The sequence below is a fragment of the Haplochromis burtoni genome, unplaced genomic scaffold (assembly GCF_018398535.1).
Source record: "Haplochromis burtoni strain Fernald_Lab_line unplaced genomic scaffold, NCSU_Asbu1 Contig_3, whole genome shotgun sequence".
In the NCBI taxonomy this organism is placed as follows: domain Eukaryota; kingdom Metazoa; phylum Chordata; class Actinopteri; order Cichliformes; family Cichlidae; genus Haplochromis; species Haplochromis burtoni.
The window spans coordinates 2019778-2028107 of NW_024582364.1; the positions used below are offsets into that span (position 1 = coordinate 2019778).

Sequence of the window (8330 nt, forward strand, 5' to 3'; positions counted from 1 at the left end):
TTCAAATCAGTATTAAGTACAGAGTCGCTCTAGTAATTACAGTCTTGAGTCTCTGTGGATCAGTCAGTGCTGGGTTTGTAAATTTAGGAATTAGGCCAACAGGAGTATCAGTGATGCAATGCTAAACAGGAGCTTTGTGTTTTCAAGGTAATTAGGTCAATGGGTGGTTAACGGTGTGAATGTGCACCCACACAAAGGTCACATTTTAGAAAGCGATACCAATGAGTGTCGTGTCTCATCCTTACGTGCTGTCAGGAAATACTGCTGACCAGAAATTTGACTTCACAAAACCTGGTCCAATATACATCAAGTTAAGCTATCTCAGCAACACATGTCCAGTTCTGGAAAAAAATTTTTTTTACAAATTCTTTGAACAGATGAAACTAAGATTATGTAGTACCCAGTAATTACGGAGAAGTAAAGGAAAAGTTCAAAGGATTTAAAGTGTAGCCTGTTTGTGTCTCATCTGTCAAACATGTTGGGGGAAATGTTAAGGCATGGGCATGTATGGCTGCTAGTGGAGCCAGGTCGCTAGTGTTTATTGATGATGGGACTGCAGGTTAAATTGTGAAGGATGAAATGTGAAATGTACAGGGCTATACTCACTGCTCAGACTCAGCCAAATGCTGGAAAAGAGCAGACAATGCTTCACAGTGCAAATGGATAATCACTCAAAGAATGCTGCAAAAGAAACCCAAAAGTTTCTTGAGGCAAAGAAATATGATATTCTTCAATGGCCAAGTGAGTCACCTGATCTCAACCCAATAGAACAGCTTCTCAGTCACTTAAGACAAAACTAAAGGCAGAAAGACTCCCAATTAAACAGCAACTGAAAGCAGCTACAGGAAAGACCTTGCATCTCAAGAGAGGAAACACAACATTTGGGGGTTTTCATGGGTTCTGGACCTCAGGCACTTATTGAATTTTTTTTTTCATACATTTAAAACTATATTCGTTTGTCTAATTACATTTGAGCCTTTTGAAAATGAAGGACTACATATAAATACGGCTCTAATTCCTAACCAGTTAATGCAAAATGTTTGCTAAACCCTACGAATTAAAGCTGAAATCCTACACTTCCAACAGTCCATTTTCTTCCATTTATCCAATTCAGGGTCGGAGGGGGACTGGAGCCTGTCCCAGCTTCCACAGAGGCAGGGTACACCTGGTATAGGTTCTCATTCCCGGGGCGTTGTCACGTCCCGCGGCATTCCTGAGGAAAGCGAAAGGTGACCTTCCGTGTTCTTATGGTGCGCCCCGGGTTATGGATGATTTCCAGTGGAATGACGGTCCCGCGGTAATACACGTTCCAGCCATGTATTCCAGCCCTAAACCTAACCTTATCCTTAACCCTAACCATAACCTATTCATAACCCTATTCCTAACCTTAACCAGCACTGAAATGACGTAAAATAGCGTTTTCCAAAACGATTTTAAGAAAATGAACGAACATGTGTAGATTGAGTCCAAACGGTTCTCATGTCTTCTCATTTTCCCGATCTCGTTATTTAGGAACGTGTTGGGTACCCGGAAGCGTAAAATGTTGACGATTTGTCACCTAGCGTAAAATATTATGCTTAGGGAGTGAGAACCTGTTGATAGGTTGCGAATTTATCACAGCGCTTACACAAAGAGACAGACAACCATTTACACTCACATCTATGAGCAATTTAGAATTACCAATTAACCTAATCCCCCTAACTGCGTGTTTTGGACTGTGGGAGGAAGCCAGATTACCTGGTGAGAACCCACAAAAACGCAGGGAGAATATTCAAACTCCACTCAGAAAGATGGAGATAAACCCTGAACTAACACCATCCCACCATGCAGTCCTGAATAAATATATGTGTATAAGCAAAAACTCATCAGAAACCCATCATTTCTTTGTTTTACTTCCAAGGAACAAAACTTTTTTGTACATTTTCTTGAGGTCAGTCAATGTTTTCAATCACTTTCAGTCCAGAAGAATGTTATTGTTTGTTACAGCACTTAATACCCACCTATGAATTGTTCATGTATAAAAAAGGCATCTAACTCAAGGGATGAACTAATGTAAACTTTCCAAAGAGCCAGGTATAAATTGTATATTTCCAAACTTTGTTCCTAACAGCCTGACATAAAAACACATTTTTTGTTTATAATTTTTGTTGAATCTAAGCAAAATCATCAAAGACCAGTTTCCAAAAGGTTGGAATGTGTCTGTATGGTGTGCAGTTTGTTCTTCAAAAAATTTGAGGAAACAGAACAAGTGGAGGACAGAAGAAGAAGTGGCAGACCTAAAAACAAACAAACAAACAAACTCTGCAGCAGATAAACAGTATCTGAAATCCATATTGTTAAGAAACAAGAACAAATCCAGCATAGACCTGACAAAGGACTTGAGAGATGCATCTAATCCTGCAGTTTATCCATCTACTATTCACTGAAGCCTCAGAAATTGAAGGGTAGTTGCTAATGAACAGGGAGAGAAAAATAAGGTATGCAAAATTACACAAGAACTAGACTTAAAATCACTGGCAACAGGAGTGATTAAAGCAAATTTGACATTTCTGACTCAAATTGTCAACAAATATATATGGAGGAGATCAAGAGAGAGATAAAAACAGCAAGTGTGCAGGGGATCCTGTAAAAGTTGTTAGAATAATGAATAAAAGTGCCATCAGATTTTGATAGACTGTGCAGTACCATCTGGAGAGCATGTGACTGGCAACTGCTTCTTTTTTTCCCCCTGTCCTGCAGCCAAAGGTCCATCCTGCTCAATGGTCTCAACAGACAAAAACATTATTATAAATGAGTCAATGGTGCATTTAAAAATGAAGCATCACACCATTAAAACTAGCTTCTCCTTCAGAGTGATCATTTTAGTGCTTGGAAATAAAGACTTGAAGGCAGTGCTTCACAATGTGCATATATCCATATATTGACCACTACAAACCTATCATCTGTCTTAAATTCATGTGAAATCTACTCTCCCATTTGTATTTTCCCTATATTGTAGATGTTCAGGTTAGTCGTACCCCCCCCCCCCTCCCCCCCGTTCTTGTTTATATTTGCTTGATGTATTGTTAGCATTATCAGGTTCCATGCTCTTAGGTCGCCTGTTTAGCTGTCTCTTGCATATGTGATAACACACAAGTATTATAATACACAACTTCTATTGTGCTGTTAGACAAATTATTCTAGATTTCTGACTCTGTAGCCCAGAGCTCACTATTGAGAGTAAACAAACTAATGAGTGATTATGTAAAGGAGAAGCCCTGGAAAACAGCTTCTGTGCTGCTTTGCATTGTCTCTGTAATTCTACTTTAAGGACGAAAACCATTCTTACAAAGCACACTCCCTCATTTGGTGTGTTGATACCAGTGATGGTGGCTTGTCTAACATGCAAATACTCTCACTGATGATCAGTGGAGTTAAGAGTTAATTACTGCAAACACAATTGTACATATCTGCGTTATACACACCATAAAAGCCTCTACAGTCATTATATTTCTCTGATTTTCCGAGTGCTTGCTTTAATTTGCCACTTAACCATTTTTTCACTGCGCGATTTATGTGAACTATTTCGAAATGATTGCTATCAATACTAATAATACTAATAATAATGAACACGTTAGATTAGCCAGCAGGGGGAGCTCTCAGTTTAGGAAGGAGGTGCCAAGGTTTACCATTTAAAGGAACAGGGCTGCGTTTATTTCCAGTTAATTTTCTGAGGGGCTTCACTCGAAGAAAGTCTCCTAAGTTGTAGTTAAGTGAGCCTTAAAATCGAAAGCAAAATCTAACCAGAGACACAACATTCTCTGCCTCTATTATATATTATGTACAGCCGCTGAAAGCCGACCCCTGGGGGCTTTTCCGAAAGTTAACCCCTGAATGTACGGTCGGTCGGTCGGTTTGTTGAGTACCTTTATCTAACACATAATGCAACGCTTAAATCTGTATACTGGGCGTGTGTGTGTTTAGGGGGGGTGTAAAGCAGGCGTAGAGACGCCGTCGTATGGGAGCAGCTGAGGTACATTCGCACCCAGCCTAAACCACCAGCTCCATGGCGTATTAAAGTTAATCCATTTTTGTGTATTTTCCCCCGGCTACGAGGAAGCCTTCCGACTGTTGGATTCTGTATAGCTACAGCTGGCAAAGATTTGCATGAGCTCAAGCACCAATGGTTTTTACCAGCTCCAACTCCAACTGGGTAAAAATCCAGACTCCATCTTTTCGGGCCCGCGCTAGCCATTATTTTATTTACTAAATGCTTATATCCCTCCGCAGGGTCAGAGAGTATTTTGAAGAAATTGTAAAATGGTTTATCTGTCATTTCTCATCGCGTCTTCTCAACGGTCTTTTTAAACACGCCTCACACTCGCGAAACATCCCTTTCTTGGCGAGCCCCGTCGAATCTGAAAGATTTGTGCGCCGTAGTTGTGCTGTTCAGGGGGAGGAGGAGGCGGATCTAGTTTTTGAGGAGCTTGGAGAGGGGGGCTGTGCTTCGGTGCCACTTATCATTAGATATGGCCACCGTTACAGAGCACCCCGAAGCGTCATCTTCAACTTAATTTTGTGCTATTTCATAGTCATTTTGCAGCTCGGTCAGCGCGGCAGGCGAGATGTTGTTTTTGGCGAGCTAATGTTTGTTTTTACATGTCTTTTGGAGGCGGTTGTTACTGCGTGGCAGGATGACTGTGAGTCTCTCCTAAACTGGCCGCTTGGTCCCGCAGCTTGTCGCAGCTGAAGAAAATAGAACCAGTTGCCAACCCCCAGCGGTCGGCATCCAGCTTTTTTTTCCTATTGCTTTGCGGGTCGCTACACTTTCCCCCGAGGATTCCTACTTAATGTTTGGCCCACGGAGCGTTGACTTTAGCAGCCGCTTGGATTTCGAGGTGGTTATGTTTACACGTTAATGGTAAAATTATTGGCTGTAGACTTGGGTGGCTAACACCAACTAGCTATATAAGCCGAACTCGTGCGACGACAGCTGTCATTGGAGAAAGGAAAGTGATCCCCGCAGATGCGTGCGCCAATGAAGCGGTTTTCTGTTGGATTTACATCATCCGCTTCTCCATCAAATGGGCAAAGTTGGGAATAACATTGCAGCGCTGGAATATAATGATATGCGTTGTGCATTTTTGAGAACTGCGGTGTTGCTTCATTGGAGAGAGGCTAGCTAGCTCCATTAGCTTGCTAGCTAGCTGGGTGATAAGTGCGACGTTTCATCCCCCTTATTTTGGACATGAAGAGGATAACTCTCTATTCATAGGGCTGGAAGGTAAGCTATATTTGCCTCTTCGTCTTTTTACTTCAATGTAAGCTGAGTTTGTTGGGCATTTACCTTTTCACGTAAGGCTGAGCCAACCTTATCCTTCTCCAGTCTGATGTTGGGGGTTTGTCGCCGCCTTGGCTTTCATGACTCAGACTATTCAACGGAACGGCACATTCAATTGAACATTTCATGGGTGCTATATAAGCAAATATTAACACATTTACTGCATTATTCAGTGCAAATACACACAGCTAACGTTAGTTGGAAGCTAAAAGGGAAAAAAATCAGAACCTGGGTGGTTGTGTAACCTATCATTTTCACTTTTTGTGCATCATTGTAGTTCCCTAGAATAGTTCCGTTTCATTGAATAGACCGAGCCTTTGTGTGTGTGTTGGGCTCCCCTTTGCTTTGCACCCGGTTTGAAGCTGACTATAAGAAGGGGTAGTGTTTTTAAGGTTTCTCGACAAGTTTTCTATGAGCCATGGACATGTTTAACACTAGCACTGGGAAACAAAGGGGTGAAGCCTTTTTTAGTGTTTTGGCGTAGGCGTTATTCGCATGTATGAGTTGGACAACTAACTGCAACCATAGATAACCTGTTTGCTATAGGTGGCCCTCTCTTTTAAAGTTGTCTCTAAAGCCAGCCCTCCTTCGGTTGTTAACTACGATAAATGGCTTAGTTTCTTTTTCCAATTTCTGTTAAATTTAGTCGACATCAACGTTACTTTTGTCTGTGGTCGACGAAGAAAAGGCGACAGAGTTGAGCACAACAAGCTAGCAGTCGTTAGCTGGATGCAGCTGCTTTGTGCCCAAGCTTCGGTCAACAAAAGCTAACGCTAGCATGTTTTTGGTTGCTCCCGTGGTGGTCGTGACTGCCTTGTAGTCACCGGATCTTAACCTCAGATGCCCCAAGTAAAGTTCTCCTCATCACCTTTGAGCGTTTGCTTGTTGTACAAAAATGCTCCTTATCCGACGACGACTTATCATATCAGACCCTACAGTGTTTAAAGAGACAATGTCTTCAGTTTTTTGTTTTTTTTGTTTTATCTCAGGGGTAACATTCCTAACTTGGCGTTTGTGCAGTTTTATAAAGGGTTTGTATTTCGTGTTCAGTTTTGGTGTTGGGCGACTTCTTAAAGGCTGTTGAAGTCAATATAATTGATAGAAAGATGTTGAATTGCCACAGACAAGCAGCGAAAGGTGGTGTGTGTCAAAGTGAGACCTCTTCTGAGTCACTGAAAAAGCCTAACTAATAATTTAAGCCATTTTCTGACCACACTGTCTGCACATGAATAGGCATGGATGGCACTGAATTAAAAAAGGTTTAACATGGCACAATTTATTATAAACACACATATTAAATCTGGAACTCCATGTATCCTCATTGACATTATTATACAGATGAGCAGTACCTGTTACTGCACATAATGGGGATTGATAAGACACAATTTTATGTTTCACTGAGCAAAACACTGTGCTTCTGCAGTTTGGAATGAGTTTGCTTTTATAACTTAGTATGTGTCACAAAAATGTGCACATTTTCGGTCTGTGCGATGCTTATTTAAAAAAAAAAAAAAAATGACCAAAGTGTTTGATGTTGATACTATCAGGTATGTGGTTTACCCTAGATATAAGCTGGGGTTTCAGTATACAGTTGAGTGCTTGAGCTCAGTCAAGTTTTGAGTGAGAAGAGCTAGGCTCATTTTAATGAATTATATAATCAACTGCTTCAAATCAGTCGCATCCTGCGGATGCACTCAAAATTGCGGTGTCTTGGACTATAGCTGGAGATGATGGTCTTTGTTGTGCTCTGCTGCCTGGGTAAGCTCAGTGTAGTGGTATATGAATGAGCCAGTTCTTTTAAAAATAGTGCTGCAGTTTGCAGTGGTTTTCTGCAGTAGAAGGACAACTGTGGTTGCCACCTGCAGTCCAAGACAGTGGCGATGTCTTAGTAAGGACTTAAATAATATAAATAACCAGCTTTGTCATGAGCCAGCATGACAAGGAAAACTATGTTGCTGGTTTGGGATTGTCTGCTGGTAAATCAGTGCAAGATTCGACATAACCTGTGGACGTGTAGTCAAAGGAATATTGGGCAAGTTTATTTCCCTGGTACAGGTTCAGTTACGGTGTTTCCACCAGTCACAGTTAATCCATTAACCTCCAAGACAAATTGGCTGAAGTGAATGCTCACTAACAAGTATTTCACTTTGTTTTCTTTCTTGCAGTCATTATTTCCACATTTAGAGGATCATTAATGAAAACGTATGCAAAAGACAATGCTGGTGGTGCTGGATTAAAAAAAATGACAACTTTTCACAATTTGTGACTAAAGAAAGATGGACGTGGACTGTAAGGACTTAAGGTCACGTGTATAAATAAAAAAAAATAGATAGATAGATGAGAGAGAGAGGTATGTATATATATCATTTAGCCCAAGAACCTTCAAAACTTTATCAAATGGTTGATAAAGCAGTGGAGATGACGAGCGGCATCGTCTCTGTGACATTCACACTGGGCAATAAAGAGTCAATGCTGTGACCAAAGCAATCACGAAAAGGTGGAATGAGAATTTTTTTTTTTTTTTTTTTTTTCCCCTAGAATTGACTACAATATCACTCGTTTCTGAACTTAAGGATCAATCAGCTTTTGTTTTTTCTTCCTTAAATTTGGCATACATTTTGTGAAGTTGTGCTCTCTTTCTCTCTCTCTCCCTCCCTCCCCCATGATTCTTCTTCGTAATCCAGTGGTGGTCCTTACTTGTAAAGTAGTATTGTGAGATCCCCATAACTGATGCATCGTTATTGTTGTACATTAAGGTTTCCAGCAGTATACAAGGGATTTAAAATTGGCTTATTTTTGGTTTTCACAGTCTATTAAAATATACAGGGGTTCAGTAAAATACTCATCTTCTAGCCCGTGGGGTAGTGTTGTAAATGAGAAATGTTACGGTTGACACTGCAATGATGTTGTCCTTGCATATATTAAAAAGAATGAGTCACTATGTATTGTTGAACAGTTCTTTAGTGTGTGTGTGTGTGTGTGTGTGTGTGTGTGTGTGTGTGTGTGTGTG

The 8330-nt window shown here is 40.7% G+C and overlaps 1 protein-coding gene across 8 annotated transcripts in view; it reads left to right on the forward strand.

Annotated features, from left to right (window-relative positions):
• Positions 1–4482: 4482 nt before the first annotated feature.
• Positions 4483–8330, forward strand: part of LOC102306641 (histone-lysine N-methyltransferase 2C) — an 88388-nt gene continuing 84540 nt past the window's right edge. For all 8 annotated transcript variants that reach the window (XM_005912732.3, XM_005912733.3, XM_005912736.3 and 5 more), the window contains exon 1: positions 4483–5263. The gene's annotated coding sequence lies outside the window, so the exon portion shown is untranslated. The remainder of the gene's footprint in view (positions 5264–8330) is intronic.